The sequence below is a fragment of the Phalangium opilio genome, unplaced genomic scaffold (assembly GCF_054372755.1).
Source record: "Phalangium opilio isolate 3A_F unplaced genomic scaffold, DU_Popi_V2 ptg000078l_1, whole genome shotgun sequence".
Lineage (NCBI taxonomy): Eukaryota > Metazoa > Arthropoda > Arachnida > Opiliones > Phalangiidae > Phalangium > Phalangium opilio.
This window is the reverse complement of record NW_028324186.1, coordinates 4,954,525-4,977,679: the sequence shown is the minus strand read 5'-3', so window position 1 is coordinate 4,977,679 and position 23,155 is coordinate 4,954,525.

Below are 23,155 nucleotides of genomic sequence, written 5' to 3'. Positions count from 1 at the left end.
TTTGTACTATTTGTTTAGATTGTGGCAAATGCACTGTGGTTCTAAGTGGCAGGTCTAAGTTTTTCTATGTAGTGTTTCATGACGATGGATCTAAGCAATGGCATGGTCAATTAGACTTCAATTAGATAGTTGCGAAATAAAGTCTAATACATGGCTTGAACTATAAGCAATGGTATTGTAACTCAGATATTCAAGTGTTTTAGTCCTATAGGTTTAGATGGTTCAAAAATTGTAGGTTAATAAACAATTTGTACGTTGATGCGTTTGAACCCCTTTTTCATGGACAGCACGCACGAGTTAACACTGCTTCCCTTTACAGTAACTAGTTTCCATTTCTTTTAGGAATGTTTGTGTAAAATGTGTAAAAATAAACGCATAAATATTTTCAATTTATCTCATATTTTTTTTCTTGCTAAGATTAGTCTGCCATATGATAGTACCTACGAAATAATTATCACTATTCGTGCTTTGGTAACTTTTCTGACGTTTTTTTTGTATTTGCTTTCTACGTTTTTGAACGCCTCATGTTTTTGGCGATCACAATATGAACTTCGTTAGCTCATTGTCAACATTGTATGGTTTGCCTTACAACAAACGTAATAGTTACACAACTGATTCTCATTAAACATACTTTTCGGTAGGTTTCAAGAAATAGAAATACATTCTTAATAATTTTTGTCGTTTTTATTTAATCGCTTTCGTTAAATATCTATATACTTTTAAACAATTTCTTAAAATATGTTTGAAAATTTCTAGAAAAAACCATTTCCATTCAAATAGTATTGGATCAATTTTATGCGCAGTTGTCTCATGCACTCAGCGTCTATGTTCTTAACACTTGCATGTGTATACAGGTGTTTCAATTGATTTCGGATATTGAATATTGTAATAGCCTTTTGTAGAAAGTCTTCATCGTACACATTTAGTTCCCTTATTTGGTTCAGAAATGTGTTGGTGACATTTTGAAATACCATTTCCAGTACATTTTTATTGCTCGAACTCTGTAAAATGAGGATTATAAATAAATAACTCTTAAATGTTTACTTCTTATAACTAAGCTTTACCATTTTTAAAGAACTATCATATACTTTGGGTATGGTACTCAAAGTGGTTTTTCCAAGTCAAGTTTTTTTAAATAAATGAAATAATTTTAACGTTGAACTTTATTGGACCTCACAACCAAACGTCCTTTTCCCGCAAATACCATTACGTTATGAAGAAAAATGGCATTGTGCATCTTCTTATGCAAGTTAACTGGAACTTTACTTAAACCAGTAATATCACAGAGAAATACTACGAAAAGGTGGAAGTAGGTGGTTAAGACAAAGAGGAGGGAAATAGGGAGATAGAAACGCGTTCTATAAAATACGCCGAAAAATTGGAAAGTAGGGGGGGGGTAGCAACAAAAATTTCTGGTACGTTAAGATTCAGGACGCACTTCTTTCGCGCAAGGGGGGGACCTAACTGCCTCCGTCTCTGTCATCCCCTACGTAACTGAAATTTCTTTCTATTATTAAATCTTTACCTTTAACGTCAACTGTGCGCGAATAACTTGCGCGTTAAGAGCCTCGGCGTACCGTACATTTTCCCCTCTTCTCACTACGCATGGATCACGGCTGCCTATGCTGATTCTCTCTCCCTATTTCCCTCCTCTTTGGTTAAGAGGTAAACTGTCAGTAAAGACAGAGTTAGGGGCGGGTCTAAGTGTTTCTATTTAGTGGTTATTGGGGGTTGGTCTAAGCAATGTTATGGTCACTTAGACTTTTATTAGATAGTTGCTAAATAAAGGTGGATTGATCAATAAGGAATGGTATAGTAACACAGATTTCAAATTGTTTTGTACTATTTGTTTAGATTGTGGCAAATGCACTGTGGTTCTAATTGGCAAGTCTAAGTTTTTCTATGTATTGTTTCTTGGCGGTGGGTCTAAGCAATGGCATTGTCAATTAGACTTCAATTAGATAGTTTCGAAATAAAGTCTAATATATGGCTTGAACTATAAGCAATAGTATTGTAACATAAAGTTCCAAATCTCTATTCCTAGTGGTCTTGATAGTGGTATATGCTTTGTGGTTCTAATTAGCGGGACTTAGTGGTGGTTCTATGTGGTATGTCTAGGCAAGATTAACACTTCTATTAAATAACATATTTGCGAGAGAAAACTAATATATGGCGCGAATTTGAAACTTAGGTATAGTATGAGTTTCTAGAAAAAAACACTTGGATTGTGCTCTTTCAAATTGTTTTTTCAATTTTTCGCATATAAACGTTCAAATATGAAGCACTTTGATTGATAAATTAAGCCAAAACTAGTATAGTTTATTTGTATACTTAAAATGTTTGCGACTTTTAGTACATATTAACTATGGAAATTATACATTTTTAAAGATTATTAACATGTCAGATGATTTTGTTTAATACATAAAATAAATTAATAAAGCTTTTTATTTTAATTTCTGAAAATTGCAATTTTATTATTGTTTCAGTAAAATTTTAAAGGCTTTTCGCCCTAGAACTTATAATTTTTTATATTATACAAATCCGGCCGTTAATTTTAATTTCCGACAATTGCAATTTTAGTATTGCATTTTAATATTTCTGGAATTAGTAGCCCAAAAAATATTTTTCATCAATTAAAACTCGAACGAGTTCTATTCTCTGTTTTAGTGATGTTTCCAATATTGACCAAACTCCAAAAATATCTCCCGAAATTAAGTAAAACGTTTTAGTTCCGAATGACAAGTTATATTCTTTTGTCCATAATGCTTTGCCCTCTTCTTCATCCACTTTATGAAACTGAAGGTTCATTTCGTAGTAGTTTATCAAATTCTGAAAGCGCGAAAAAATATTATAACTTTTCGACGATTACGTTTCTACGACAGAACTCACCATTTCTCCTTTGACAGGGGAATATAATCGTAAAAACCCGCCATTTACTTGCGATGCAAGAAAAACGTTTCCGCTATTATTTTTCAAATAGTTATGTTTCGAAGTCGATCTTAAGTGAACGGTGCTGTCAAAGTCCATTTTTGTTTCCATAGTTATTTCACAGAAAAGTACGTTACGCCGCAATTTTTCTGAACGAATAGAAACTATTTTCATTTTTTCCCCTAGTTCTAACGAGAAAAACGTATTTTCCAAATTATGAATAAGTTGTAGAGGTAAAATAAAAGTACCTTTTATTCCAGAATATATTTCTTCCTCCATACGTTCTTTGATTTCTTCGAATATTTCGTAAACCTTTCTTTGATTTCTTATACTTAGGCCCAGTAGACGGTTAAAAAAAATGTTAAATTGTAGCCTAATCTGTTTTTTTTATCTAAGATGCCAATAATTGAAAGTTTCACGTAAAATTACTTCACTCTACTGGCAATTTCAGAGCTTTAATTAAACTTAATTAAATTTAATTAAGGTTAATTATCGCCATTTAGTTTCACGTAAAATTACTTCACTCTACTGGAAATTTCAGAGCTTTGATTAAACTTAATTAAATTTAATTATCGCCATTTAGTTTGATGTAAAATTACTTCACTCTACTAGCATTTTCAGAGCTTTAATTAAACTTAATTAAATTTTATTAAAGTTATTTAAATTTAATTATCGCCATTTACTTTCACGTAAAATTACTTCACTACTAATTGATGTCTTATTGATTATTTGTTAGTGCATACATTACATTTTTACCTCAGGTCCGGTACTTCTAATTATTCTGATTCGGTAATGTTTACATCAGGTCCACTAGTTCTAATTTTTCTGATTAGGTTATGTACACATCAGCACTGTTAAAAATGACCGTGCTCTCGGAATTCAAAAATGATGGCTACCGTTCAATTTTAAACAAGCCTCTATTGACGAATTCAGATTTAACCAGAAACATTCAATTTGAACAAGGATTGTTTTACGTGTTCAAAACTAACCACGAGCATTCATTTTTGAACAGCTTATATATTACCGTTCAAAAATTAAACTTTATCTCATTCAATTTTGATTAACTGCCTTGCGCTAATGAAACTTTCAGACATGCATTTTAGGCGTTTAAATAAGAGCATTTTGGCGTTCAAATGAGATGGTTTTGGCGTTCTAACAAGAGTGTTTTTGGCTTTAAAACAAGAAAATTTTGGGCGTTCAAACGTGACTGTTTTTGGTGTTCAAATGAGAGCGTTTCTGGCTTTTTAACGAGAGCGTTATGAGCGTTCACACGGGAGCTTTTTTCTAACCAAATGAGTGCTTTCTGAGCGTTCAAAGAAGAGTTTCTTGTCTAGTTTTTTGGGTGTATTATTTACAACGGTCTAAATCCAGGTTTAATTAATCACAATTTTAGTATTGTAATTCAACAAGTTATTTTTATTATATCTTGATGTTCAAGATTATAATAATTTGCCAATTTGTTTTACCATTATTCAGTCGATTTTCTGTTTCCGAAAATAGGCTCGGACTGTAGTAGAACACACAGACACAAATTGCGAAATATTATTAGAAAATGGTGGTTACAGCTAAACTAAATTACTTGCTTAAAGGGAGGGTGAAGTAGAAAATCAAGTGATCTTTATCGATTCTTCTACTAATTATAAGACCAGTCTGCATAGTCAAACATTCAGGAAATACTTACCGAACAATCATGTAGCGCATTGTCTTTTTGTCAACAAAATTATCGTTGTACGCTCCATGTCTTGCGCCACGATTGTGACGTCACGTCGCGCGCAAATTTTATCAAATCTCGTGATAAATTTCATTCGACACGGAACGTGCACGAGAATACGCTATTGGTCGGAGGTCCTTTTTTAAAATTATCCTTAAAATCTGAAACTATTTTGAATTTTAAAATCATTCGGATGTATTTCCTAAATGTCTCACTATGCAGACTGTTCTTGTAATTAGTATAGGAATTGATTAATAATAACATGATTTTCTATTTCACCCTCTCTTTAACTGGCTGATTAACTACATAACTAAGTTTGATATGCGATCGTCCTCTCTAAATAATCGTGATCCCTTTTTCAAAATATTGCTTGATTTATAGGTCAGATTAGGTTGTTTGGTTAGTGTTAGGTAAGGCTTAGTTTAGGTTTGGTGTCTTTAAGACCTACTGTTTCAAATTTTCAGCATTGAACCTCTTAATTATAGACGTGTGCATATATACATATCCCATAAATGCTATAAACTGAATTATTATTTTTTTTCAATAATAAGAAACTTTTTATCGTCGGCAGCGTTTAAAAATAAAATATTTGTAAATGTCTTTTTTAAACGCACTATATTACGTTAGGAATTTGTATTTGGGTACTCGTTCTATGTTTATACTTCTTTGCAGTGTTACTTAATGTATATGACTTAAAAATAACAATAAATATTAAACAATTTTTTTTATAAAGGTACATTTCTTCAATTTAAAAATATTTCGTTCTTGTAAACTATAAATTTTGCTTTATATTTTACAAAATACTTGGATTTAGTGCTCATTTTACCTAGCCACTCAATCGTTATAGGTTAATTAGATTTTAATGGGATAAGATAGAATCTCTGCGTTCCCGGGAATTATGATTTTTAATTTCACCGGGTACAGTTAAGCCAAGATGTTTGTCACAATTTATGAATCCGACAATATGCCGGGTTTTTATCGGCCGAATGGGGCTTTGGTCGCATGGGAAGAGAGCGGTTAATAATCATAGGCAAACCAACTTGATATGCTGTAGATAGGGTAGTAATATGAAGTGAATTTGGTGAATACAGGCTTAAATTCGGGTATTAGTACTTGAAAATAATGTTCGTAAATGGCTTGAATTGATCACAATAATGGTATTGAAGTACACCAATATCGTTCTCGTTCGAATGTTAATCCAATCCTACAATAACGCGATACAGTTACGTATGAAGGCCAATTCGTTTTCGTTTGAACGCCACAATTTGAATGGCAAAATGACCTAATCTGAATGCTTCATTAGTGTGACTTTTTGAATATTAATATAAGCGTTCAAAAATGAACATTTCGTTAACGTGTACAATTGAATACCACTTTACACGTTCATATTTGATTGCTAATGCGTACCACCACAGTGGCAAGGTATTGAACGCTGATACATTCAATTTCGAATGTTCTTTTTTTACTGTGAGGTCCGGTACTATTATGCTGATTTGGTTATGGTCGGCTACTTTTAATTCAAACTTCCCGCGTTTTGCTTTTCGGACCCTGGAAAAATTTATGTTCTTACCATAAAAAAGTGAAGTACCCTTTTGGGTTTGTTTACGTTCTGAAAAAGTTTCCGGACATCACAACGTCAGTCTTAATGCGTAGTAATATACGTGCAAAAAATTGAGTTTCGTCACGAATCGCGATAGTGCGTCATAATCATTTCAAAACAAAAGAACGTGATCAGTGCCTTATCCATTTCAACTAATTAGTCTGTGAAAATAAGTGTTTTTAACTGTTTCGTGAAGAAAGTTCGTTCCTAATCGTTTGGTGTAATATTCATCTTCTTACGCACCTTGTACCAGTAACAGTAAGTGCTTGATTTTTTTATTATTAGGAATCCATAGAGCTAATAGGAATCATTGTGATCCCGTATCTTCCACGTTAATTTCCATGCGGCTTTTGTGAGCCCGGCTTATAAGTTTCAAAGCCGGCGGAGATACGCAAAATTAGCCTAGCCCCTCCCTCGAAGCACGCCTAAATTCTAGTAGAAAATGACTCTCGAATGAGTCCAATTAGCCGTATGGATTCTTGATACTACACATAGGGTTCATTACCTGACATTGGCTTAGTGATGTCTAATTGACCAGCTATATATACTTCAATCTAGTACGGTAAAATGATATCTTCACCAACTCTGTTGTAATATCAATTCCATGCTACGTAACACGATATAGACATGCGTTAGACTCTCGCTAATTGATAGCTACTTGATTTATAGAATTTCGTCAGTTAAATTGCAGAGAATGTAATATGACATAGACATGCGTTAGACGATCTCTAATTGATGGCTAATAGATTTATTTAATTTCGTCAGTTAAATTGCACAGTACGTAACATGACATAGGCATGTATTATAAAGAGGTCGTATGCTCGACTGTTGTTAATTAATTTGCGTGTTACATAGTATGACGTAGGTATGCATTAGATCGTAGCTAAGTGAAGTCTAATTGACCAACTATTCATTAACTCGCGCTGCAATCCAGTATAGAAGAGTACATAGCTTGACATAGCCATGTGTTACAATGACATCTTAGCGCCACTGTTTACAATTCAATTGCGTGGTCAATAGTATGTCTTAGACCTGCCTTAGATCGTCGCTATGTGATATCTAATTGGCGAACTTTACATGAACTCTCGCTACAGGTGCACAACATGACATTGGCTAAGTGATGTCTTATTGACTAACTTGTATTATAAAGACGTCGTATGCTCGACTGTTGTAAATCAAGTTGCGTTTTACATATTATGGCGTAGGCATGCATTAGATCGTAGCTAAGTGATGTCTAATTGACCAACTATCCATTAACTCGCGCTGCAATGTTGCATATGGTACGTGACATTGTGTAAGTGATGTCTAATGGACCAATTGTATTTACATTGACTTGCGCTACAATTTTGCACTGTAAAATGACATCTTACATAGTATGACATGGACATGCATTCGATTTTCGCTAATTGATGTCTTATTGATTATTTGTTAGTGCATACATTAGCTCGCTCTACAATCTGGTTTACTATAATGACATCGTATTGGCTACTGTTGTAAATTCAATTGCGTGTTACATGACATGTATTAGATGATCGCTGATTGATGTCTAATAGAACAATATTAAAAATCACAGACATGCATAAATTATCGCAAAGTCGTCTCATTCTTCGTGCGTCGATTGTGTCCGCCTTTTTTAATAGATTTTTGGTTCCGTTTTTTGTTGCTAACAGTCTCTATTATCTAATTTAAGTAAACGTAATTTAAATTTAATTAGCGCCACGTAGTTTTTTGTATAAATTTTTGCAATCTATATGAATTTTCAGATCTTTAATTAAATTAAATTTAATTAACTCCAATTAAGGTTAATGAAATTTAAGTAAGACTTTTAAGGTTTTCGTAAAATTACTTCACTCTACTGACAATTTCAGAGCTTTGATTAAACTTAATTAAATTTAATTATCGCCATTTAGTTTCACGTAAAATTACTTCACTTTAATGGCAATTTCAGAGCTTTGTTTAAATTTAATTAAAGTTGATAGTAAATTATATTAATTTACAATCGTGTTGATAAGATGTCATTGCAAGATGGTACATTATAACGTAAGTTTGATTGCAGGCCACATAAAATCAGAGAGGCATGCATTAGATCGTCTAATTGACTAACTGTACACTAACTCGCGCTACAATCTATCATAGGGTTAATTACCTGACATTGGCTAAGTGATATCTAATTGACCAACTATATATACTTTCACTCGCGCTGCAATCTAATACGGTAAAATGATATCTTCACCAACTCTGTTGTAATATCAATTCCATGCTACGTAACACGATATAGACATGCGTTAGACTCTCGCTAATTGATAGCTACTTGATTTATAGAATTTCGTCAGTTAAATTGCAGAGAATGTAATATGACATAGACATGCGTTAGACGATCTCTAATTGATGGCTAATAGATTTATTTAATTTCGTCAGTTAAATTGCACAGTACGTAACATGACATAGGCATGTATTATAAAGAGGTCGTATGCTCGACTGTTGTTAATTAATTTGCGTGTTACATAGTATGACGTAGGTATGCATTAGATCGTAGCTAAGTGAAGTCTAATTGACCAACTATTCATTAACTCGCGCTGCAATCCAGCAAAGAAGAGTACATAGCATGACTTAGCCATGTGTTACAATGACATCTTAGCGCCACTGTTTACAATTCAATTGCGTGGTCAATAGTATGTCTTAGACCTGCCTTAGATCGTCGCTATGTGATATCTAATTGGCGAACTTTACATGAACTCTCGCTACAGGTGCATAACATGACTATACATTAACTCGCGCTAAATGATAATAATATTAATTATTCGCCACCTACAAATAATGGCGCACCACATTCTTATTGTTATAAATAAAAGGTGCTGACGGTCATAACATTTTATCATTTAGTATTAAAACTTTAAAGAATATGGAGCTTGAAAGTGAGAGTGAGGAATCAGATCTTGTTCTGCAATTAAGGGATTACGAAAAACTAATGGAGTTCCTGTACTTGCAACACGACGTGAAAAGCAAAAACAAGTCCACCCCGAGTTTTCAAAAAATTAAATTTTCTACTATTCTGAAAGCCCTTGTCCAATATGCTGCGAAATTTCCAGCATCAGAATGGACACAGCTCTTATCGAAAGGGAAGGACAGTCCCGATAAAGGATGGAGGTTCGCCGCTGGATTAGCTATAAAAGAACATGGATGATAGGTTTATGTCATCTAAGTGTTTTAACAAACATTTTAGTAAGTTTAAAACCGTAGATGATATAAAGTATTTAAAAATAAATGTTGTTCAAGTGACAATAAAGATTTTCCTCGAAATTATGCGGCTAGCCTGCGAAAGTATTTTTTATGGAGATGTAATTTCATCTTTTATGGTGAAACTTTTCGGTAAGACACACACTACGCCACTTTTGTCGTTGGTACTGCCGGGTGTTAAGTCGGAAGAACGTATTGTTTTTCAATTTTCTATATAATATACGTACTGTGGGATGACGTTTTATGATCCCAAAAAAATTTGAAAATCAATTTTTGTTTTTGATTTTTCATTCGTGTTTCCCAACGACAAAAGTCTGTTGGCGTGAAGATAGCCTAAACTGCTAAGCATTGAGCAATCTTTCGCGTCACGGTAGTGGTGCTTGTAAGTCCATAAAAATCTGCATGAACTTTCCCTAGATCTGAAACACGAAACTAAACCATCGAAAGTTCGTAGATCAAAACACCTCAATGAAATGTTTCTTAACGGTCATAAAATAATAAAAGATATGTCTCCGAAATTTAAAAAAACCCTTCGCCTTCCTCCTGAATTCACGAATTTGTTCAAAGGAGCAAGGTCCAGTGGATGTGTTGACGGAGAAACAATTGAAGAGCGTAATATAAAAATAGAAATACGCGCATCGGAATTAAAACATCTAATAAAATATTTTCTATCAGGCGACACCGATTCCGCGCATTCAAGTGACGAAGCGGAAACCAACAATGAAGTAAGCTACATTTCATGCGTTGTGAAATCCACGAGTGTTGTGGAATTGGTATCATATCTTGAAAATAAAGTAATTGCAAGAAAAAATGTGAAGAAGGGTTACTAAATGAGTTGGAAACAAAACTGGAGAGTAAGTACTGATTAAAGAAATAAATATTACTTTATTTCATAATGTCCAATCTTAGGTGCTTGCCAGATTGGGGTATCTTTGGTTGGTCCATCATCTGTTCCTGAAATTTGTGTTCTTATTTAGTCGCGAAATGAGAAATCATAACGGCCCGATTTTATGGCAGCACAATCTTTAAACACACGATCATCTGGGTACTCGTAAAATCTTAAAAAAAAAACTTCGGTTGCGTCGCGATATCGCTCGTGCTCTGATCTCCGCCGGTTAAAAATATTAGTGATAATATTGATTTAGCCTCCCCTCTCATACGGTTTCTCAATCGGTCGCTCTATATATCGCTAAGTGTGATTTTAAATGTAATGCGCGTCTTGACTTTGCTAAGCCTTGCGCTGCAGTGGACGATTCCATTTTGGACAAAGAGGGTAAGGCTTTCGATGAGTCTCAGCCTCGGTCTCGCAAACCAGTTTTCCGACTTACCTCCCCCTCATATGATTCGCCTCTTCCGCAAAGTTCACCTGAGGAAGAGGATGTTACTAAGCAGGAGCAAACTTCCGTGAAGCGCTGGGCTAAAAGCCTTGCCCCTTCAATCAAAACGTCGAAAACAAACACCCAAGAAAACTACAAAGGTGAATGTGCCTAAATCTGACCCCAGCATAACCTGTACTGAATGCGCGCAACCTGTGGAGGACTCCCATAAGGCGTTTCTCTGTGATAATTGCATAATCTGTTGCTACATTTCGTGTGTTAATATCTCTGAAGATCTTTACTCCCTGCACTCCACCACTAATAGTAACAACTTCCCATTTCTCCGCCCACGTTGTGTTGCTATTGGGCCCAAACTCATCAAAACCTCAGCCGCCCTGATCAAAGACAACATATACATTAAAGACTTGTTAACGCCCTAGCCTACCGCTGTGGCAAATCTTGAAACAAATTTCTCGTCCCTCAAAGCTGAAATGAATACGCTTTCTCTCTCATCATGTCTTCCTGGCCTCTCCGATCTAGTCGGCATGGTAACGCTTCTCCCGGAAAATTCCTCCTCTCTTGAAGCCGAGGTGAGACAGTTATCCGTCTCCTTGCACTGTCTCAAATCCCTCACTGATCAAGTGGCGGAGCTGCGAAAGCAAATTTCTTCAAATAGAGCTTTAAATTCAAGCTCGCCGCCTGCCAGCTTGTTCTTGACAGACATGTATGACCTTTGGCAGTGTGTTGCTCAGCTTCAACTGTTACTCTCAGAAACGGCTGCCTTACACACTACTACCACCACTCTCAGAACGCAAACTTGGGAAAATGGCGAGTATTGCCTCCCTACAAAGACAATTATCTGCCTTTTCTGTGCTCCCGCCGCCTTCGGTATCTCTACTTAATCTCAACGATGACTACACGAATAATTTTCCTCCTTTCAGCCACAATACCGCCGTGACTTCATTTGTTACCCCTGTGGCTCATTCCTCCTTGCGTGATACTCCTAGCCTACTAGTGTCTCTCGCCCATCCCCAAACGGGGTGAGGTCCTGCGATGTTCTCTAATGATATTCATATCAGGAAATATAATGCTCGACTATTTCATGTTCCGGTTTTTAACTATTTTAGTGATGACTCCCAGTTCGCTTACCGGATTCTCCAAGATTTAGACCAGCGCTTCTCAAACTGTGGTCCGTGGACCGGCACCGGTCCGCGGACATGCGGCTGGTATGGTCCGTCATACATAGTTGAAAAAAAAAACCGGTCCGCAAGGTTAAAAAGTTTGAGAAGCGCTGATTTAGACTTCTTCCATTTGCATTCCCTAGTAGCACTGCCGACGTAGGGCCTACATGGTCGGCTTTGTGTGTCACCGACGAGTTGGTAAAAAGTCACTAATAAGTCGGGAGAGTAATGGTTTGAAAGTCGAAATGTCCGCCTGGAGGGACGACGGCCCGCCGGCCCGCCGGTTTTCCTACTGTTTTGAGGCTACTATAAAACGACTGTTGGCCGACTTTATGTCGGCGTCATTATGCCTACCTAAAGCCGCACTCAATCCGACGATTTCGCGGCTTTTTAGTATAGGAACGGTAAATCGTCGGTAAAGGGCTGGTAGAGAAAGGGTTTGAGAGTCGAAATGTCCGCCTGGCGGGACGACGGCCCGCCGGTTTTCCGACTGTTATGAGGCGACTATAAAACGACTGTTGGCCGACTATATGTCGGCGTCATTATGCCTACCTAAAGCCGCGCTCAATCCGACGATTTCGCGGCTTTTTAGTATAGGAACGGTAAATCGTCGGTAAAGGGCTGGTAGAGAAAGGGTTTGAGAATCGAAATGTCCGCCCGGTGGGACGACGGCCCACTGGTTCACCGACTGTTACGACACGAATGAAATTCGACCCTCATCCAACACGTTTGAGAGTCGACTTAACCGCCTGTTAGCAAGAGGTCCGACGCTTTTGCGACGATCAAACCTTAACTAGAGGCCCGACGGTTTTGCGACGATCAAGCCTTAACTCAAGGCTTCATTCGCTTATAGTAAAGGATACTGATACCTAGTATTGAAATTTCTTTAATAAATTTTCAATGAAAATCACTTTTTTTGTACTTTGAATATTTCAAATAACATACAGGTTGAGCATCAATTATAACAATTTCAAATATTAAACAATGTATTCGATATTACACGACTAGTCGAATGGAAATATTAGCTGCCTAGCTAATTGGTTTTAACAAAAAGTAAAATTTTTCAGGGCGAGTATAATATTTACATCAATTAAAGCATTTATTAATATTCATTGTTAATATCTTCGATGTGGCCAGTTACTATCTCTTAAATTACAAAAATCATAATGATAAATATACAGGGTTGCCACGGAATTTTCAGAACCAAATTCCCCGACTTTTCCAGGTTTTCCCTGACCTTTTTCTCAGATTTTCCCTGACCCTTTTCTCAGATTTTCCCTGACCTTTTAGGGCGGTAGGGTAAATGGTTACAGCACGTTTTAAGTGCTTATAATTAAATACTCTCTACGTTAAGTTTTCCGATGTATTTGTTGCACCAAAATGAATAAGAATCATTTTAACTATAAATAACAGTCTTAAGAGCTTTTTTAAAGGCATTTACTTTATAAAAGCAATTCTAGACATTTTTAAGTATGCTCATGGAGTTTTCTGTGTTAAGAGAGGATAAGGAGAAACTTTCATTACTCTTTCAATAAATACTTTTACCCACTAAAATCAAATTCCCAGAATTTGCTAAAATTTTTAAAATTCCCAGACTTTTCCAGGATTTCCAGGTACTGTGGTAACCCTGATATACACTTACAGATTTTTTTAAGGAAAAAGAAAAACATACAATTCTAAAGGGTATTATTTCACACTATTTTCTCTTAAAATGTTTGAAACCGCAAAAAAGTTCTGTAACTAAAACAAATTGAGATCTATTTTGGAATTCAGTATTATTTTCACAACCAAAACTCTTTAATATATAAGGTTTTTGAACTCCAAGCGCCCCAAAGCACTTGCTTCTTTTATATTCAAACAAAGAAACTGAAGGTATACATAAACGTTTAAGTTTTGGTTTCACTTTATAGGTGTATGGTTCCTAGCAGATGAGAAGCTAGGTAAAAAGCAAAGGCTTATGCATAAAACTGGCCCTAAGAGGTAGATAATTGATAATTCAATAACAAAATTCAAACCTTACGTGACAAACGAAGACGTTTATAGTTTATAAAGAACCTTAGCGATGAAATTAAAAGTTAGCAAGCCTAGAACTAATCATTTTCACCACAAAAATCTCGTTTAAACATTCTAAAGACCCAGCCGCGTCAGAGATACAGGAAAGGCTGACTTGCTTTCGCACTAGCAGCGCCCTCTTCGATGATGACGTGAATGGCGTTACCTTAGTTACGCCAAAGAGGGTAGAAAGAGGGGGAGTAGAAGCTAGCGGCTTTGGCAAGGCATTTTGGGTGTTCTCGCTTTTATTTTTTATTTATTTGTTATATTTTCCGCCTAATATCCGGTTGACGGTATTTCAACCAATAAGAGGGCTGAGCAAGATGCGCGCGCACACCGGAAGCTTAGAGGTAAACTTTCAAAGCGAGAACACTCCAGCCAAGCCTTCTACTCCCCCTCTTTCTACCCTCTTTAGTTTCGCCAATAGAACAGAGGCGTGTCACCTGACCCGAGAAATTACAGGAGGGAAAGTTCAAACTAGAAAATCAGATGTGTTTTCTTGCTTTGCAGTTTTTTGTAACGTTATGTTTCTAGTGTTGCCAAAAATATAGTATTTTCAACTTCTGATAGACCATTCCATTATTGACATGGCTGAAGAGAACTTAACAGGGGCTAGAGGTGTTTTGAGAAGCACCGCTAGAGGCAGAGCGAGTTGCCTATCCTCCCGCCTTTAGTGAACTGTGGCTCCATCTGGCGTTGCCTATTAGCGAGTCGAAAGACACCTCTCCGCCCCTGCAGGTTTGTTTCTCTACAAGTATTTACAGAAATGGTCTATTGTGGGTCGAAATATAGTATAAGTTAAATATATAACAAAAAAATTTTTGGTGGCATATGCGGAATAGTAAAAGTCAAAAAAACCGTCCCACGGAAAAAGAAGGCCTACAAACAACTTCGTTTTTCATTTTACTCTTTTTAAACGTGACGATACCGAATCAATTGGCAAAAATGGGTTACATGTTTAGGACGGTAGGCAAGCCTACTTCAAATCACCACAGTTCCAACTGCCGGATAAATGTCGGTTACTAAACTGCCTAAGAATAACTTTGCTTTTAATTTTACTCTTCATAAACGTCACAATACCGACTAGCGCGAGGGAGTTGGTAATCAATTGGCAAAAAATGTGTTGGAATTTTCTAGACGGTAGGCAAGCCTACTTTAAACCATCTCAGTTCCAACTGTCGGATAAATGTCGGTTACTAAACGGCCGAAGCATAACTTTGCTTTTAATTTTACTCTTCTTAAACGTCACAATACCGACTAGCGCGAGAGAGTCGGTAATCAATTGGCAAAAAATAAGTTGGAATTTTCTAGACGGTAGGCAAGCCTCCTATAAACCATCTCAGTTCCAACTGTCAGATAGATGTCGGCATTGCTAACTAAAAGAAGTAGTCGGCTTCATGAGTCGGAAAAGTGTCGGAATAAGCATGGTACAGCCGACTGGACCGTAAACCGACTATTCGACCTTTAACCGACTGTTATGCGGAAGGCTTGTGCTACTGGGGATTGCTAGAAATTCCGGAGCATCATTAAAATTGTATTGCTATAAGCATCCCATATTCATGAGTTGGTTGGCAATAAATACAGAGTGGTACCCCTTTTGCAAGTCAGTTCCCATTAGGCATCAAGGATAGGGTAGAATATGCCAAGAAGTTAGTACAAAAGGAACCAATCTGAACCCCTATGAAAACCTTCTGTTCAGTTTTATGATTAAGGAAAGTATGAAATGAAATAGTTTTGTTTTTATTAAAGGTCCCGCGTCTGATATTTAGTTAATGTTAGTAGGCTTAATTTTACTGTTAATTCGAGAGACAGCAAGAAATGTTAATTTTTTAGTCGTTATGCACTCATTAGTGTATTAACTCTCCCACAAGGCAGGCTAGCGACACTGAAAGGTATTTGCCAGACGTCCTTCCAGTCTTGAGTGGCGTCCCCCAGGGCAGTGTCCTTGGTCCTCTCCTCTTTGTTCTCTACATTAATGACCTGCCCTCTGTTGCTTCCTCCCCACTCGCCTCTTTGCTGACGATATCAAGCTCAACCGTGAAATTAACTCTTTTGACGATGTTTCTGTTTAGCAGAAAGACCTCAAAGCGATCGGAGCTTCGACCCATACTAACGGCCAAGCCTTTAACGCTGCGAAATCGATGGTCTTTGCCATCCAACCCCTAAAGTCGGATATTAACTGCCCCTCTCCTATTATTTGAACGGCCAAGCTGTTAAGCGAGTTAATGAATGTATTGATCTGGGGGTTCATCTTGCCCACAATTTAACATTTGACGTGCACATGTCTCGTGCTTGCGGACGTGCTAATAGCCTTCTCACTGTCAAATTTCTGAAGCTATCCCCTCATCTTCTGACCCACCTAGCCATACGATCGCCCAATTCTCGACTTGGTTGTCAGGTTTGGAACCCGCATAATGTCCATAATACCGCTTTCCTTGACGGTGTCCAAGCAAGAGCGTCGCGTATTCCCCGATCCCTCTCTCAAGCAAAGAAGTGGAAAAGATCTTAACATATCCCAAACCATCGTATAGATTTGGTGATAATCAAGTTCCTTGCGACATATTAGATGGAAAAATATTTTTTCAAGAGTACCTTAAAGGTGGAAACGAATCCCTTCAACTACTGTTGACATAATATTGCGAATCAGCCAATGTGAAACTTCGATCACGCTCGTTTTGATGTTCAATCATGGGCTGCATGTTTTGAACGTCATTTTTGTGTGTGTTTTCCCTAACTTCTTCAATCATTTGGTGCAGATCCAAGTCATCAACTTCACTTATAAATTTTGTTCTAGATTCAGATATTTCCAGCTTATGGGCTTCGTAGATTTCTTGGACATTCGCTTCTAGCAATTCGATTTCCTCAGAACGCCAAGGTAAAAACAAGATCAATTCCACTCGACAGATCTCTCACCAAGCTGTACTTTTTGAATCTTATCACTTTGGCAAGCTTTCTTTTGCTGACATAACCTGAAGAATCTTTCAGCTCATGAGGTGTTTCACCAGAAATCGTTTCATTTTGTTGGTCTTCATCTTCGTTCAAATTTTGGGTTTTTCTCTGGCGTTTCATTCGAGAAAACTCATACCACGAGGCGAAAGCGTCAAGACTGGGATTTTCCAAATCATCCGGTCTCGCAATGTAGTGCTCGACGATGCCATCAGAAAAAACGTCAGTACTATCGTCAGGAAATAATTCCAATTCAGATGGTCTTTTCTGAATGTGCACCCTTTCTTCCGGGGTGAAGTATTTATGTAAATATGAGCAAGACTGCTTCGGCAAATTGGTATGAATAGTAATATGTTACAGCATTCTTGAGCACAAATTTGATAAGTTACAGCTGCAATATATTCCTCTTCCGTCACGCTCAGTTTCCAAAAATTCTTCAAACGTTTCCGGTGCAGTTTCAACGCTCAATTTCTCGATAGCATTTCGCACCAATTTGCTTAAAGCTAGATGGCGCAAAAGTAAAAAGACCGACGTCACGGGAAAACCCCAGGCTTGTCCTACGTGTCTCAATTTCAAAAAAGAGAGAGAAAACTGAAAAAAGAGGAGACAAGAACGAGCGCGCCTCGTGAGCAGGTACTTCGTACCTAGCCATGTACTTTATAAAAAATTGAATTAATAATTCATGGGTGTGTTCGCGACTTCGAAATAAAGACGCGGCCAACGAAACTAAATGATCACCCATGAACAATCGTTCTGAGGGAAGCAACGCATCAGGGACAATTTGTGCGTCTTTATTATTAAATAGTCCACAAGATTGAATTGTTTCAAGATTAAATATTGCAATGACCAAAATTAAGTTTCTCTAATTTAATTTTAATATTTATTAATAGTAGGAAAACGTGTCAACTTGCTTGTAACTTTTGTAAGTAATGACTTAAATTCAGTCATAATTGCGATGGTTAAACGCTTTAATGTATGAGTGTGCAAATATTCAGAAATAATTAGATGTTCCTAAATTGATTTTCTAAAAATGAAACTTTCCCTTTTGCTGGATTTAAAGCAAAATAATCAATCATTTCTTTTGCAATTTCCACGTTCTTAATTTTTTAGAATTCTTCGATATGCCCCTTCATGGAAAAATGGATGTCTACCTACGAAAATAAGTGAGGTCTATACTTAAATAACACAAGTAATCAAGTCAAAATCTTCTTGGCATTTAATGTAAAGCAAACCTGATTCACTTCACCTATCGCTTAAAAGTCCTGGAGTGTTTTCCGATGCGGTTGATTCCCCATAAGTGAAATGTGCAATTTGCGAGACCCTCTGGTGATAACCCCGCCATAGGGAGGTTAGACGTTTCTCGTAAACCCAGCCCATCACCTCGTACATCTTAGCCCTATCAATGATAATGGAATAGAAGCCAACGATATTTTCAATCAGAATTGATTAACGTATAACGGTTTTTGCAATTTATCTTTTAATGATCTAACGTTTCTAGCTACTAAATTGTTGTCATTATAAGCGTCTTCGGAATTTGAAGATTATCGAGAGAGAGAGAGAGAGAGAGATAGAGAGAGAATATTTTTATTTCATTGTTCGCTCAGGGTTTTGTGGTTGAGGGTTACACTCCTCGAGCCAATCATCGATCAACTTTCTTGGGACGCAGGTGTGAGAAAAGACAAACGCGTCCTTTAATTTTTATGACCGGAAGGGTCAGAGGGTCAGTTTTTTGTTCTCTTTCGTCCATGTTACAATAATGATATTTTCATAATATGAGACTGACAATATACTAAACTACATAACTGTACACTTTAACAAGGGCAAAAATATTTTGCAATTTTCCATGTGGTTTTAAATGTGATAAAGTTGTACAGGACCTTAAAAATCTCAGGCTATACAGCAGGGTTGGCAAGTGTTAAACAAACTGTTTTAAAGTTTGCTTTAAAACCTCTTTTAAACAGCCATGAAAAAAACACTAATTTGTTTAAAACGTTTTAAACAAAAAGTTTAAAACATGTTTCTTATGGAGAGAAATTTCGAAACTTTTAACTCTTTTTATTTGAAAATGAGCGAAAAGATTAAGAAACAGATATAATAAGCTACAGTAAAAACCTTCCAATAATTCGACTGTTTCATATGTGTCAATTGTTTGGAAACCCTACCACTTGATTTATCCGTTACCAATCTGTATTGAAGACTGATATTCCAAAAAATTTTGTCATCTTCTTAAAACAAAGCAACAACGTTTCTCCTATGTGGTTTCTCTACACTGTTGGTACATTTTACTGTTCTTAGGTGATTACGCGTAATAAATAAAGCCAGGCCCTTGACAGTGCTAAAATTAATACGCTTAATCCGTAAACGGAAAACATGAAGCGCCTACAAAGTAGTAAGAGGTGGTAATGTTTGAAATGTATGATGAGTTCTGACCAAGAAACTCTGAAGTACGGAAGCGGAAATTGCTTAATAGTGGCCACAAAAGAAATCAAGCATTTAGGCATTAGAGGTTAAATGTATAAATTCACGCATCACCCTCATTTTTTATCCGCTATTAATAAAACTACATTTTCTTTTTGAAAAGATCGCTTGCTCTTTTTACAGTGAATAGAATATTTCAAATATTCAATATTAATTCCTCAACACTAACTCCCTTCAAAATAATTAATTTCACGATAAAATGTTCGTCAAAACCTAATTTCAAATCGTGTTTTAAACTAAATTTTTGCCAACCATCAAATTCTAAATTTGATTTTTGTGTTTGACTTCGCTATACATGTTTGTGATCCGATGGTCAAGGGGCATGATACTCGCACTGGGTGCGAGTGGTACCTGGGTCAAATGCCAGAGGGTATCGTCTTAAAGCTTCATATTATAAATTTAGGAGTTTTTGATTTTTGTGTTTTTCTTCTGAATACGTTTTCGTGGTTCGTTGGTCCAGGTGGGTGATACTTGCTTTGGGTTCAAGAGGTCTCGAGTTCTAATAGCTCCTTCCAAAAAGTTTTGAAAAAATGTTCTAAGTCTGAGTCAGTTCAGTTCTTCCTACAAACGGGAAGTAGTTTCCCCGCATACCCTAGTCCACAACCTAGATATGACGTTTTTTTAGCTCCAAGTGCGGGTTAGTGCGCATGCGCGAAGAACTTAAACAACAAGATGCACAAGGCAGTCAAACGTTTTGGAAGGGGCTATTCCACAAAGACAATTTCTTACACCTTATTATTCTAAGTTTTAGGAGTTCTTGCTCTTTTTAAACAGTCAGTAGAATTATTTCACATATTCAATATTGATCCCTCAACACGCCTTTTCTAAATAATTGATATCATAAAATAATTTCGGAAAATGTAATTTGTTCTTGAAAAATCGTAAATATGTAATTTTTTAATTCATTTGGAGGGAATAAATCGATTAACAATTAAATCAGTTGATTGTATTAAATAGTGATTAAGGATTAAATTAATTTAGATAACGACAAATTGCAATATCGGAACTTAAGTAAATTGATAAACGTTACTCTCATCGTTTGTTTTTTCTTTCTTGGTCTAAACCAAGACCTTTTTGAATTATGTAGGCCGTGAAAATAAGTGCCTTGCTCTTGCGGGAGTAGTGGCTTAAATGGAGAGCCGCGATAAATAATATTAAGACTATTAGGTCTGGAAAAGTGATTTTAAACATGTTTAAAACTAGTTTTTTTGTGTTTTTTATTGCTTTTTTCTACTTGTTTAAAAAACAGCTTAAAACATCAAATAGTGTTTTAAACAATAAAAAACGCAACTTTAAAAAAAATTTGCCAACCCTGTCGCTAACCACTTCCACCCCTTAACCAAAGAATTTTCGAAGTGATTAAGAAGGAAAAAATACCGGTTCCTTAAACATCTAAAATATTTGTCAGAAGAAAAATTCAAAGGTAAAGGCATAATGGAGGTAAAAAACTCTTTAACTCAATTATTGTTACAAAACATTATAATTTCAACTCTCAGCAAAAACGTTGACAGTATTTCACGCAGTTATTTACGTTTTGTCTTTTTGGAGTTGAAGATGAAAACTATCCTTATTTTACCAGCCCTCTTCGGAGATAAAATATTTCTTTGGATCGCAAAAAATGTTACATGCTTCTTATTTTTGACTTTAGAGAATAGCCCTAAATTAAGGCTTAAAGATTTGTGTTTGGGACCAATCACTTAACGTAATCGGTTTACATGCCCTGTAACTTTGATAGTACTAAACTTATTACGAGTAGTTTTTGAAAACTCATCCCTTAAAATGCTAACGCATAGTCCCTAATCGGTGTACAGGGAATCTGAGAGTGATTAGCCTCTCGCACATATGAATATTATAGTCACGAGACATAACCAATTTTGTCTATTGCTAAAAAAATAAAATCTATAATAATAATAAATCTTTTTTATTTCGTTTAGAGTTCCGGTGCAGCTAAATCATCATGTACTCCTTGCATGGTTTTTAAAGATGAAAACTATATAGGCACATGCCCACATGTCGAAATTGAAGGTGTGATGTTCGAAGTTCATCCCTAGAAAATGCCGCTAATTTATTGTTCGCATCGTATTACGTATTTCAACTTGTGTACCCAACTAGATTGAAACAATCATTAGAATATATACAAAAGTTTGTTTTCAAAGTCGACGGCGAAAAAACGCCAAATTCAGTTGCTACTATTGCCAACTTGTTAAACGCGTAAAGATATTTCTTAATGTTTTATGTAAAATTGGGTACAAAAAAATAACATTCCGATAGGAGATTAGTTTTTGAAGATTTATGAAGCAATAAATTAAGAAGTTTTAATATGACTGAATGATTAAGGGGATAAAAATACGCCCGTCTAAGGTGAACTAGCAGTAATATGTCTGCTCTTAACCCCACATCAAGCGTCCCCGTTTTAAAAAAGGCGTATAGATATCGAATGCACTGCCTACGATTAAAACAAGTTGGGAAACCAAAATAAACCTCTCCGAGCCGAGACGAATTTAATTTCCAAACACAGGTCCGCCAGCCAATGAGACAAACAGGAAATACATAGTGCTAATCGGCGAGATATTGCCATGATCATTTGTAAAGTTTAAAGCGTTTAATAATTTCCTGCGTATCCTCAATAATTCTAATGAGGACCTAATATTTATCACTTAGATGTGTATTTAACTTTCGGCTCACTCTGAACCGTTAAGACCTCCTATAAGAGGACATGAAACATGGTCAATTCTGGTTAAAATCTAGGTTATCTTATCTCATAGACCCAGTCGTTTCAACACGTATGGAGAGATGAAGTTTTAACATCCTTAATATTAAATGAAGCTAAAAGTTACGTTTACACTATATATAAATGTAGTAAAGATGAATTAAAAAGTAAACACCAAATTTTAAATGTTAATATCAAAAGATGTTCTTGGAATATTGAGATGAAACAGAGCTTTATAGCTACACAACTACTAAAAGAAGCGTAATGCCGAAAAATATTTAAGTATTTCCATTTAATATTCTGCAAAAAGAAGATGTTATCGTTTTGTAAGATCCTACTCGCTTTATATTAACTTTGATATGCGTGTAGTGTTTCCATTCAGATGCCATCTTCATTACTCGTTCTATATTAACTCTCACTTGAGTCAGTACATAGAAATAAGTTTATCTTAAATAATTAATTAAATATAAATTATATTAATTATTTTAATCGCCAGTAAATAACTTTAAAAATAGTTAAATCGTTTAAAATAAAGTTGTTCCTATTATCTTTCGAAACTTTGCTAATATTGACGTTTAAAGTGAAGGGTACCCCTCTTGTCCGCTTTCTTCAAATTTTGGGGTATATATACGATTCGTTTCCATTATAATAATAGATAAAAACACATTCGCGTGAACCGATGCCATTGGGAAGCTAGACGTTTCTCGTAACCTTAGCCGCTCGCCGCGTACATCTTAACCCTAACGACGATGATGGAGTAGAAGCCAATGTTACAGATTGGTGTCTATGTGGTATAGACGAAAGACCAGTAGATAGTGGTGTTTGAAGCCAATGTTGCAGATTGGTGTCTATGTGGTATAGACGAAAGACCAGAAGATGGTGGTTCTAGAAGCCAATGTTGCAGATTGGTGTCTATGTCGTGTAGACGAAAGACCAGTAGATGGTGGTGTTAGAAGCCAATGTTGCAGATTGGTGTCTATGTGGTATAGACGAAGA